Consider the following 12,841-nt stretch of genomic DNA (forward strand, 5'->3'; position numbering starts at 1 on the left):
GATGGATGGCTGTACCTTTATTCGTCTCGCAGTGGAGAAAACAGCAGCAAAGTTATGAAAGGAAGAGGAAAGGAAAGAAAGAGGTAGAAAAAAAGAAAGGAGCTGCTGGAAAGGCAGCCACTCTCACGGCGTAAAAAGTAAAAAAGTACTTTTTTACTTGAAGTAAAAAAAATAAAAATAAATAATATGACAACACAAAGACACAGAGAGTCATTCATTCGTCATCACTTGCTGTACCCTCTTTGTGACTTGAAGCAGTTCTACATGAAAGAGAAGAGGATCAAAGTATGTATTGCTTTGTATTTTGTACAGCCGCCCTCATTTCAAGCTCATATAACTCGAGACCAATAAAACTTGGGAATTAACTCATTTTTTTCTGATGAAAGAAGAGAGTCTAAGGTTTCTAACGCTGCATTGAATGTTGATGTCGTCGTAAAAGTCAATATTCGGAGGGTCCTGGAATTCAAGTGACAATGACAAAAACCCCGGCACTGGAGTGGACGCATTTTTGCACGTCTGGCAATGAATGAGTTAAGAGCCATGCTTTCCATCTGAGGCAGAATGGTATTACTCGTTCTAATTAGCAGTGGTTAACTTGTTTTTACAATGTACAAAATGCGTTAAAAGGTCTGTCGCTGGCAATGCTCCACATAAGGTATTCAAAGCGCTTGTCACGTAAGCTCAGTCACAGACCGATGACACAACATCAGGGGCAAAGTGGAGTTTTGGTGGGATACTCCTCAATTATTCTTTGACATGCTCGCAATGGCCGGCAATCAAACCACCAAGCTCTGGTTTGGGATACGAGCGCTCTGCCACTGAATGGATGCTCGCGTGTTTGTCAAAACTGTAGTACGACGCTTGTCCACGTCGACTTATATTGTTCATTAAAGCGCACATCCACGATGCCAAACGTAGTTTCACGCAACATATGGAGGAGACGCAATGAACGTGGATGAAATATTGATGAGCGGGGCATGTATCAACACATAGCCACAACATAGGCAATATTCCGCCACAATGAATATTTGATGGGAGGAGGTGACTGTAATATCAGTTAGATGTGAACGCTATCGCACTTACGCTAGTCAGGCTGACGTGCAAGACAACTGAACACGCCTGTCTGTCGGTCTGTCTGTCTTTCGGTGGCGTTGTCGGCACGCATCAGCGCGTCTCGCTTGGAGTATTAGTCCAAATCAGTGCCTGTGTTTTTTTTGCACAGGAGAGTAATTTCGTCCGCATTCGACCAAATGATAAGGCCTCCGCAGTGGCGCAGCACGGAGTGAAGACGGGCCGTTTGTGTTTCCCTACAGTTTGCCCTACAGATGGATATGATAGTAGCGCCGGCAAAGGAAGGAACAAATCTCATACGTCCGCACGAACAGTCGCATTCCCAATACGGACATGAAATGATCAACATTTCTAATGTTGATTAAACACGGTCTGATATTTTTTACAGTGACGTTGGAAGTAAACCCTTGGACTCAGGAGACCAAAAACGTGTCATAATCAAAGAACTTTCTGTCAATAGCCAAAGGACAAGTCACGACTTGACATTCACTAGAAAGACTCAAGTCGAAACCAACCTCGGTTTACTTTTTTTGAACAGCTGGTCAAAGATTGATAATCTTTTCAACAAACAAACATATTTCAGGGACAGCAGTTACTACATCAGACATGCTATCCGGCTACAGGTTGTCGTTATCGGTACACTAAAGGTGTTCAGGGGGCAGCGCAGGGCAGAGCTGGCCCTCCTGACCAGTCGGTCCAATTTCCTCCAGCCCCGGCCGAAGATGCTAACTTACAGATGATGCTACCATGAATGGCTGAGGCCATCATTGAAGAAGTGTGAGGGCAACAAAGACATTTTGATGTCAACTAACGAGCAAAAGTGACAAGACAAAGTGAGAACTGGGCCAAGAATCAGTCAGCCAAAACTGACAGCAAACAAGATGATGCGACGCAGAATATGCTAAGAGGAAACACACACTGTCCCGAAGAGACCGGGGCTGTTACATGCGGGGGTGGTCTTGTGCAAAGACCCGAGCAGAGTGGCGATGCGAACGCTGCCTCTGGTGAAACCTCCCGAAGGATTTAGCAGGCAAGACACTGTGACATGATGACCTGCAGGTGACAGTCGCATCTGCACCACCATAACACAATCAGTCTTCGTGTTGAAGAAGTCTTCTGCTGGTACGTAACTTAGAAAAGGCCACCTTCAAATTAGCTGACTTAAAGAACCACCTCAGATTCAATCATGACTCTTCCATACCGGTAAGAAGCAGTAGAATCTGGGAAAGTGCCTCGTTTCCAGATAAGCAAAGTTTCTGACGCAGGACAGTACAACGAAAGGTATCTTTCATTTAGATTTCCATTTCAAGGCAAAGCAATTATTTTTCTTACAATCCACACCAACAGGTTACGGTTTGCCTCAGGAGATAAAGCTATCTAGGATGAAATACAACGTAGGTAGTGGGAAATGGGGAGATTTTTCCTCATCAACCAATCTGATTTGATTTGGGACTCAGCAGTCATGTCTAGGTATGATCACGGAAGGTCTGTTCTGAGCCGAGTATCCACTGTAATGCGGGATCAATATTAATGACAAATGAAATGTGCACAAGAAAGAAGGCATCGGATTCGTCATGTGTCTGACCCAACCGAGCAATGAGCAGACCCAGCGTAGAGGATGGACGAGGAGGACACTTAGTTTTCCAACCTTCCTTCAACGTGGTTGGATGCAATAGCAAACCACCGACCGGTGGTTGATGGATTCGCGCGGCGAGTCGGTTCACATACAAACGTGGCGCTCTACTCGGGGGTATGGATGTAGCGCGCCCTCCCGGAGGAGCGCTGACGCTAATATGAATGATTGAAAGGCATACGGTGGTGGACAAGGGTAAAGAGATGAAGGTTTAGCTGAGTGGTGAGGAACAAGAGAGGGGATAAAAGGAAAGATGGAGGGATGTTAAGACGTGAGACGAAGAGGCGGAAAGTGGCAACGGAGGGGGGTAGACATACCAAGAGTGGAATCAAGGGTTAAGATTGAGAGAATGTAAAACACGATCCAGATAGAAAGAGGCTTGCAGTTAAGGATTGGGGCTCCGCAGTGAATATGACGGGGATGTTGGGTAAAAATAGCCCAGGGAAACGGGACAGGAGTCCTCCGTGATAAATAATACGCAAAGGAGCCGAGGGGAAGAAGAGGTTGGTTCTCTTAGGTAATATTAAAATGAAGGTCTAGATTCTGATGTCTCGGGGCCGTTATCGTATGACGGTGGAAGCCTATCACGTGGCGTGAAGTTGCTATTTTAGATTTATCATCAAGAAAAGTAAATATTTGAAGGTCCAATATGAAGCCAAGTGAGACGAGAGAAAAGAACATGTTTTAAAAACCATCTGGGTCCTTGATAAGTGCCAAGATAGGAGGTGTTTTTATCCCCACAAGATCCACAGAGAAACGAGGCCTATACCATGCAGTCTTGACATCAAATATTCACAAAAGGGAGAAAAGGATGAGGATGGATTCCCCTGTGCGTCATGACAAGGGTGGGGATGTTTTTTCTTTCTTTACGGAGACCCGATCAGATTTCACAAACGTCTTTTGAAGCTAAGTTAAATTAATTTAAAAAAAACATCAGTCTTAACACACATAATACTAGAGGTTAATTATTCAATTGGTTTGAGGCATTTGTTAATGGGCCCTTTGCTTTGTCCGAGAGAGAGAAAGAGAGAGAGATGGATGGATGCATGGACGGATAGACGGACGGACTGACTGACCGACCGACGTTCCGTCGGTCCCCCACCATATACCTTTCAACCGATGGACCGACAGACCAACGGACGGACGGACGGACCGAGGAACGGACAGATAACAAAATTGATATTGATATAGATATCAGAGTGTGTATCTCATTGAGTTCAGTCCAGACATTCTTATTAAGCGAGGTACAAGAACACCAACAATCCGTTTTAATTTAATCAGAGAAGGCAAAGGGCCCATTAAGGAATGCTTCAAACAGAAGACCTCGAATGATTAACCTCTCGTATGATGTGTGTTAAGACTGATTCCCCCCCCCCCCTTGACAATTGTAAATATTAAATAGAAACAGTACATGATAACATTTGTACAACCAAAGAATGTGCGCACAAACTGTCAGAAACTCATCTGCATGCTTGTCATCGGGGATCTCGACCCGATTGCAGTTTGTCTTGGAAGCCAGTGTTCATTCTAAGCGGCACACTGAGCAATTGCACACTGCTGTCGCCACCTCGGTGCACACCGTGGCGCTGGGCTGGCGCGTGTTACAGTCCCTTCATTTCCACCCCAGTTTCATCTACAAAAACGCACAGCGCTTCTCTAACAGTAACTCGGTCGTGAAACCGATGGGGCAAATTCAGGAGGTTGAAGCATACATTGAGACATTCATACACGTGTGTACTCATACTCATCACTGATGGCACTGCAGGTGACACGCGGATCACTCCATTCAAGATGTTCCAAAAGGTTAGGGTTAGGGGATAGGGGTTAAAGGTTAGGGTTAAGGCAGTGGTTCTTAAACTGGGTTGGATCCAACCCGAGAGGTTCGGTGAGTCGGTCTCAGGGGTTCGTTGGATCCTCTGCCGCAGAGGTCCACCCTCAGTCTACTCTAGACTATATTAGTCTGCAGTTAGTGTGTGCAAGTCATTGAAAGAAAGGTTCGGTGAATGAGCATATGAAACATTTTGTGACATGTTTTCTTTGACATTTTCCAAAAACTGATTTTAAAAGTCTCCGCGTGTGCATCAAACTCAATGATATTAGAGAAGCCGGTTGCGTGATGCTTTCTTTATCGTTATTAAATGCAGCATCCTCACACAATTGACTGTGCGTGGTTGTGTTTGTGTGTCGATGCACATTTGTTTTCACATAAACAGCCTCATCTCGCCGTCCACCCTCATGTGGGGGGGGGGGGGGTACAAAAGAGTACACAGGAAAAGGATCCGCAAGCGCAGGCTAAAAATGGAATCAAAGTGCTTTCCTCAGGAAGAGAAAGCGGCATTCAAATATTTAAATGACAATGCGGGTGTGACATTGAAGCCTTTTAAGCACATCCTTCAAGCCAAGTGGAAGGCGCTGAAGGGAAGCTGTGATGAAAAGTTGGATAAAAACGTTAGCGCTTTTATACATAGAAAATATATTTGTAGAGTACTGTATATCATAGTACCGTATTTTCCGGTGTAGAAGGTGCACCCAAAAGCGCTTGATACGCAGGTGTGCCTTATATGTGAGTCACAACCGGTCTTGAAACTACTATCAGCAGCCACCGACTCCATTTCCTCCTGTAGAAGTACGTAGTGCTTGTACATGCTGGATATATGAAACGTAAACCCAGGGTCGACTGTAGCGCCTCATAATGTGGTGTGCCTTCAAACTTTTACATATTTCTATATTATATTTGCAAAACGTTTTTTCATTCATTGAAGATGCACCTTATAGTCGGGTGCGCCTTATACGTATATGGAAAACCTTTGATTGGGGGTGCGCCTTATGCTCCGGTGAGCCTTAACCACCGTAAAATACGGCATATGGCACGCTTGACCACCACGATATTATTGGACCACCACATGCGTAACAAACACAAGATCCTTCCTCCGCAGCAATTCCACCTCTCTGCTTCAGATGTCGATGGAGGATCCGCAGATCGCCATGGCAACGGTCCTCCTGCCCAACCTAGCGTGTTGTGGATCTCTCTCGTTCTTGCTTCTTTCCATCTCTCCCGCTCTCTCGCTTTTCCGATGTGGAAATAACCCCGCGTGGCTATGCTACGTGTCATGCTATGACTGGATGCAATTACATAATTCTTCCATGTGCGCTTGTGTCTCATCACGTTTCATCAATGCTGACTTTTCTCTCATACTAAGAAGCATTGACCTACATTTAGCTTAGCACAATGAAATATTTGAAGGAAAGCAATCACGAGGGTTTTCATTTTGTAGATGCGTGTTGGGCTGCTTGTCCTGTTCAATAAATAAACTGCTCAAAGAATGAGTGTGGCCATTTTGTAAGCTCAACGCAAACATGTTATTAATTTGTTGCCAACATTCCATTTTTCCTTATGGAACATAACAAGAATGAGTCTGCAGGGGTCTCGGCCAGATCGAAAAGAGACAGAATAGAAGTGATCATATTTCACGCCGTTGTATGGTTTGTTGGCCGTACACTAGGCCCGCAATGGAAGCAACGAAAGTCTGGGGTGAACAGACGCAGCCTGTTAAACTGTCATCCTCAGGTAGCAGATCTGGCCTTGGGAGGAATTTAGCTAAACAACTTCACGGGAAGAGCTCATTAGCCAGGTTACAAATCTAGCAGTTCATGGAAAGACAACCCCGTAAAATGTCTACGATCTGTTGGTTTATGGATATTGGTGCTTGTAACATGGGATGTCCACGGGCGTGGTATTCAAATCAACAAGCTAAATGTTGAAAGCAAACACAAAGCTGTAGCATCCATTGAAGAAAACAGATTGTCTACTGTCACCCCACGTAAATCCGCTTCAATTCCAAGCCGCGACAGATCATGTCGCGTAACGCCACGTATGAATGCACCGCATTAACAGTTGACATCTATCAACACAAATTTGATGGTGTTATTTAAGAGTACAATTGAGTTGCCTTGGCATTGTCGGGCTGTGCCGAGCGGAACGTCAGAGCAGAGCAAGGATCCTACACGCAGGCTGAGAATAGGCCAGCCGGCGCTACTGCTTTTGTTGCTTTCGCCGTTTTTGCCGCCGTTGTTCTCGTTCCAACCGCAGAAGCAGCGAGTAGTCGCTGAAGTGAAATGAATGACTCCATCAATCTCCCACGTCGCGCTCGCTTGCCAAGGAGAAACCAATCAGGGAGGCCGGCCGCAGAGGCCAGAAGCGAAGCAACTCTGCCGGACTTGACTGAGCTAATTACATCATTTTCTCCTCATTGTGTAAAACCATCCAAATAATCTTAAAATGCTGTTTTGTTGACCATGCGGCAAAATCCCACTCTGTAAAAATCAACAAATAAGTATCCCAAGGAGATAGTTTCCTTGACAACACGGCATCCTGGCACATCCAATAATAGAACAGTGTGACGTGGGATGCCGTGGCTTTCTTTTTTCAGAAGAGACAAAGCCAGAACACTACGAAGTGGAACTGGAAGTCCGTTACGGTCCCGTCGACCCCCGAGCGGTTGAGGAAAGACCCCGTTGACCCCACGAGAGCCGACAGACCCCTGAAGCAGAAGCATCGCGATTGACGCGGCAACGGGAATGGCCATAAATACTCAGCATCACATCTGGTTGTGTGGAGAGCGACGTAATTGGTCAGATCTGATTCGATTAGCGATGCGCAGAAACAGCCTGCGACAGATTTCAGGCGCTCTGTGCAAAGCGAGTGCTGAAAGATAGGTCTGGACATCCATCTCGTCACCTCCACCGGGGACTGATTACTACCTCTAGAAATAACACAATCCACAAGTATGAAGGACACACGAGGAATTTATCTCTGGTAGAACACGCTACGCTGCACTAGTATCGTCATAAAAAAAACATAACAACTAAGTATGGAAGGAAGGTAAGTGGTACTGATAGATATTCATAATCTAACAGGACCTCGCGGGAACAAGCGTGCAAAGTATCCAGCAGAGCTAAAGTGATCTTATATCAACCACAAATAACGGCTTTTCACTCATCTATCTGTGGCGGCGACGTATATTGATATGAAAAAGATTCAAATGTCCTTCGACCAAACAGGAGAAGGTAAAACGCACCACTTTCCAATGACTGAACAGATTCAACACTAAATTAACTCATTCACTGCCAGACCATGTGCAAAAAGGTGTCCACTCCAGTGCCAGGGTTTTTGTCATTGTCACTGGGCTTCCTGGACTCACAGAAGATTGACTTTTAGGAACCCATCAACATTCAATGCGGCGTTAGAAACCTTAGAGTCGAAGGTTTGCAGGTCTAAAAGTCTAACGTTTAGACTCTCTTCTTTCATCGAAAAAGAGTTAATTTCTAAATGATATGTGACCGGGTTATATGACCTTGAAATGAGGGTGGCTGTCCAAAACGCAATGCAATGCAATACATATTGGTGTGTATATAGCGCTTCAACAACAGCTGAAGGTGGAACAAAGCGCTAACATGGAAAAAAGGGGAAATGCTGCCCCCTTGTGGAAGGGAAATAACATTGCAAGAGGTCCGGCCAGCATTTTATCGGCACCCCGGCAAGAAAACCCCAAACCTGAAATCATTGGCCCAAAATGGCTCTAAAATGTCCATTTCAAACCAACATGGCCAAGTGGCTGGGGAGAGGGAAGTCTGGGCTTCCCTACTGAAGCTGCTGCCCCCGCGACCCGACCCCGGATAAGCGGCAGAAGATGGATGGATGGATGGATGGATGGATGGATGGATGGCCAAGTTCATCTGTGGGCGTGGCTCTTTCGATTGTATTTGTGAATCGACTCCTCACAGACATTTCTAGCAAAGATGCCAAAGTAAAAGCAGCTTCTTTAGAGCGCAACCAGAATATTTCTTGTAAAAAGAACGGGATCATTGAGGAAAGATGAGGATTCCGCCTCGGACAGAAAAGGATACAAACACACAGTGAACAACAACTCTGCAGTATTCTGTCACCCAGCAGAGCGCCAAACAAAACGTGTTTGCCAGAGTCGGAGTTCAGTCCGTGAACAGAACGTGTCGTACGTCGTCGCGGCCAAAGTCTCGACAGGTCCCTTTTCAAAATCATCCGGAAAGACTAGCTAGCTAGCTAGCTAGCTAGATGACCTTTCGTGCTTAAAAACGGCAATGTCAAGTACATGCGCCAATCATAAATGTTGCTCACTTGAGCTATCAAGCTATCTCACTCGCTATCTCGCTGGCTACCTAGCTAGCTATCTGTTTATCTATTTGGTATCTAGCTAATAGCTATCTGTTAGTTATCTATTAGCTAGCTAGCTAACTTTCTATGTATTTGAGTTATTCTGGGTTGAGTGAACGCTGGCGCACGTGGCTGCCGCTGCTCACCCGCAGAAAAACCTAACCTGTGATGGTAAAGTGACCTTCAGAGTTTTGTACAAAAGAAATGGATTATTATTATTACTGTATTATTAGAATAACAAGAAACACACAGCCCAACTCGTTGCAGAAATGGCGTGGTCGCATTCACTGATGCGCGCGCACACGCGTACAACGCATCCATGCACACGCACGTCATCAAGCGGCGCCCAATCGTGCAATCCGTGTCATTAATAAAGCAAGACGGTGCCTTGGAGAGGAGTTCAGGCGTGAAAGACAAAAGCGTGATGTTATGTAACGGATGCAACGCAATTGCGAATCAGGCACCCCACATTCGGCTGGAGCTTTTTTCACCACTTCAAGTGGAGCCTTGCTGTGCTGTATGGCATGCATATTAGCATATTTGACAATAAAGCTGACTTTTTGACTTTGAAATACGTAGCTGCCATTGGGATGAGCCGCGCCGGACGCTGCCTTTCACCTGTTCTGCTCAGGGTCAAGTGTGTGTATGTGTGTGTGTGGGTGTGCGTGTGTGTGTGGGGGGGGGGGGGGATTTGATACATATCACCCACCGTGATCATTCCAGTCATCATTTATTTATTGATCCAATTCATAGATCGTCGTAAGGACCAAAATGGAGATGATGGAGCTCCCTCTGCTGGTGGAAACGACGTTTTAGCCATTTTGGCAACTAGAAATGGACAAGAGTCATCAAGGGACAAAGAGCAGGAATTTAGTTTTAAAGAAATAAATAGATACATAAACACGTCAATAAATAGATAAATAAATAAATAAACAGATAAACTAATAAACAAATCAATAAATAAACAGATAAATAAATAAACAGATCAATAAATAGATGCATAAACATATCAATAAAGAGGAAAATAAATCAATACATAAATAATGGATGAGATGAGATGAGATGAGTTTTTATGAGTGTGGCAGTGGACGCATATGAAAGCAGACAAATGCTTTTTTTGGTTTGTTTGTGTAATTGAGGAGCGGAGAAGCGCCGCTGGCGCATCGGCAGGTGTGGCTGACCTCTTTTGCCTCACTCCACTTCGTGGCTTTTTGACGGCAGGCAAACGAGGCCCAGTCAGGAATACCAAACCTCTTTAATCAATGGCGAGCGTGAGCGGCGGATGCCCAAGAAGGAAACTGGGACGCTTGCCTCATTTGAGACGTTTGAGCAAGAGATTGCCCCGCGCCTTTTTATTTAGAGCCCTTTTTTCCAAATGGCCCGGCGCTTTATTTGAAATAGAAATGGCGGCGACGACGACGACGGTCGCACTCGTTCTCGCGCCTTTGTCTCTGGCTACCTTATGATAAGCCTCGAGAGGGACGAAAGCCAGGCCCCAAAAAATAAACCACTGAAAAAGGCCGTTTGCCTGCAAGATTGTGAGTGAGAGAAAGAAAGGGATGGCGAGGTAGAAGGAAGGGAGGTGGGGGGGGGGGGGGGAACCTGCTTCCTTCCTTCCTTCCTTCCTTCCTTCCTTCCGCCAGACGTCTTCCGTCGTGGCCATGGACCAGCCACTGCAATGCAGCAAAAGCAAAAAGGGGGAGCCGGCTTGGAAAAGGAGTGACGAGTGACGAGTGAGACGCCAACCAACGACACACACACCGGATAAATAAAATACACACAAGGGGGATGGGGGTACTTAGGGGGGGGGGCACTTGTTTCAAGAGAAAGAACTCAGATGAGGGATGCCATGCCATTGCGAGCGAGCGTGCAAGCGTGCAAGCGTGCGAGCCATCAATCCACATCATGACAATTTGGACTGGCAGAGACGTGGACAAAGCAACAGCTCACTTTCTTACTTGGAAGTAAAATTCACTCATTTTTCATTTGTTTTTAATCCAGATAACACATTAACTCATTCACTGCCAGATGATGTGCAATAATAATACATTTCCTTTCTAAACACCTTTCAAAACTCTCAAGGTCACTTTACACTCACAGGATAAGTTTTGCTGTGGTTGAGCAGCGCCAGCCACACGCGCCAGCGTTCACTCAACCCAGAAGTAACTCCAATAGATAGAAAGATAGCTAGATAACTAATAGATAACTGATAGATAGATAGATAGATAGATAGATAGATAGATAGATAGATAGATAGATAGATAGATAGATAGATAGATAGATAGATAGATAGATAGATAGATAGATAGATAGATAGATAGATAGATAGATAGATAGATAGATAGATAGATAGATAGATAGATAGATAGATAGATAGATAGATAGATAGATAGATAGATAGATAGATAGATAGATAGATAGATAGATAGATAGATAGATAGAAGGGCCGTGGTTCAAACAGCCTCAGGGTTTAGGTTTAGGGTTAGGGCTTAAGGTTAGCGTTAGCCTTTCGGAAATGACAAAGTTCAACGGCAAGCGCCGTCGGCCAGAACTCTTCCGTCCACAGTTTACTCGCTCGCTCGCCCGCCCGCCAAATAAATGATCTCGTAGGGCCTCCTTCAAGCTCTCATTGTCAACGGCGGCGCCTCCACTTTTGGTCAGTGAGAGATCAAGAGAAAGGTCACGCAGACCGGAGAGGGAAAAAGGGGCGCAGCTGAAGGCGGGAGATAAATAGCCCGTCGTAGCTCAATGGAAGCTCTCGACGTCCGCGCTGACTTGCCAGGCTTGCTAAACGGCCAAGGGTCAAAAGGTCAAAGTCATCAGCATGGATGAGACGAACGAGACTGTGATTTTCCAACAGCTCTTTGTCAAAGATCAACGGGTGAGCCGTGACAAATGAGACCATTACATTTAAGGTATTTTCAGTACAGGTATAGGTAACATCCCACTTACGACCGGCGTGACTTACCACCACCCGTACTTACGACCGCTGCCGCCAGAACGGTTTTTTTCTCCTACGCCTGGCAAAGGCTGTAATTGCGATGACATGGCTAGTTGATGTAGCATCTTTTACTAACGCTAATGCTGATGTCACAATTTTGGAATATAGTTATCGATGTGGATTCAGTTCGGTGCAGTTTGTTCCAATTCAAATGAGTTCAAAATACGCACGCACGCACACACACACCAGGATTTCTGGATTTACTCCCTCTCTTCTACTGCTACCGTTTCCCATTACTCTTCTCACTGTCTCTTTTACTCGCATACACACACACGCACACGCACACACACACACTCGGTTTTTTTCCTAGATGATTCTGATGTACTCGAGCAGTCTGCAATAGCGTTGAATGAAAAAGAGGAACATCAGCGCCTCCTGTGGTTGTTTTAATGCACATGCAATTTAAGTGATTGATTGCAATTGGAGTGGTTGATTGCTGGCATTTTTTAAAGTCTCTTGCACATTTACACGAGTTGCTTTAAGAAAGATTTCAAAATAGTCAACATGGACTTGCCATCAAACAAACGTCAAATATGAGGACGCAAGTGACACCATTGGCCATCTTCTTCCCTGGATTTACATTGCCATTCCAAATTGTAATCTTAGTTTGTTTGTTTATTGTTCACATATTTGCTCAACAAACACATGTAAAAACCGGCCGTTTTTTTCAGTTATGAATTCCAATCCAATCTGAAGATAACAGACTCCACGTCTACAGTAGTTTCCTCTTTATGTCTGTCTGGTAGACATCTAAAGCGCTATATAAATCAATTTGTATTGTATTGTATTCAAATCGTGCCGCCTGAGAGAAACATTACATCTGAATTGTCTCACTTGCATCCAGTCTTTGATTGTCACTGCGCTCAATTTGTCTTGTCTCACGAAATTTCAGATCAAATGTGAAGTGACTGAACGTTTGGGACCTTCAACTTTGGATGCGAGCTGA

General features: G+C 45.0%; 1 protein-coding gene across 2 annotated transcripts in view; it reads right to left on the bottom strand.

Annotated features, from left to right (window-relative positions):
* The window catches only part of slc12a5a (solute carrier family 12 member 5a), a 70,858-nt gene that overhangs the window by 54,872 nt on the left and 3,145 nt on the right, over positions 1-12,841 (bottom strand). The gene's annotated exons all lie outside the window — the stretch shown is intronic.

This window comes from Hippocampus bargibanti, linkage group LG12 (genome assembly GCF_051943395.1).
Source record: "Hippocampus bargibanti isolate YZ-2025 linkage group LG12, ASM5194339v1, whole genome shotgun sequence".
NCBI classification, from domain to species: Eukaryota; Metazoa; Chordata; class Actinopteri; order Syngnathiformes; family Syngnathidae; genus Hippocampus; species Hippocampus bargibanti.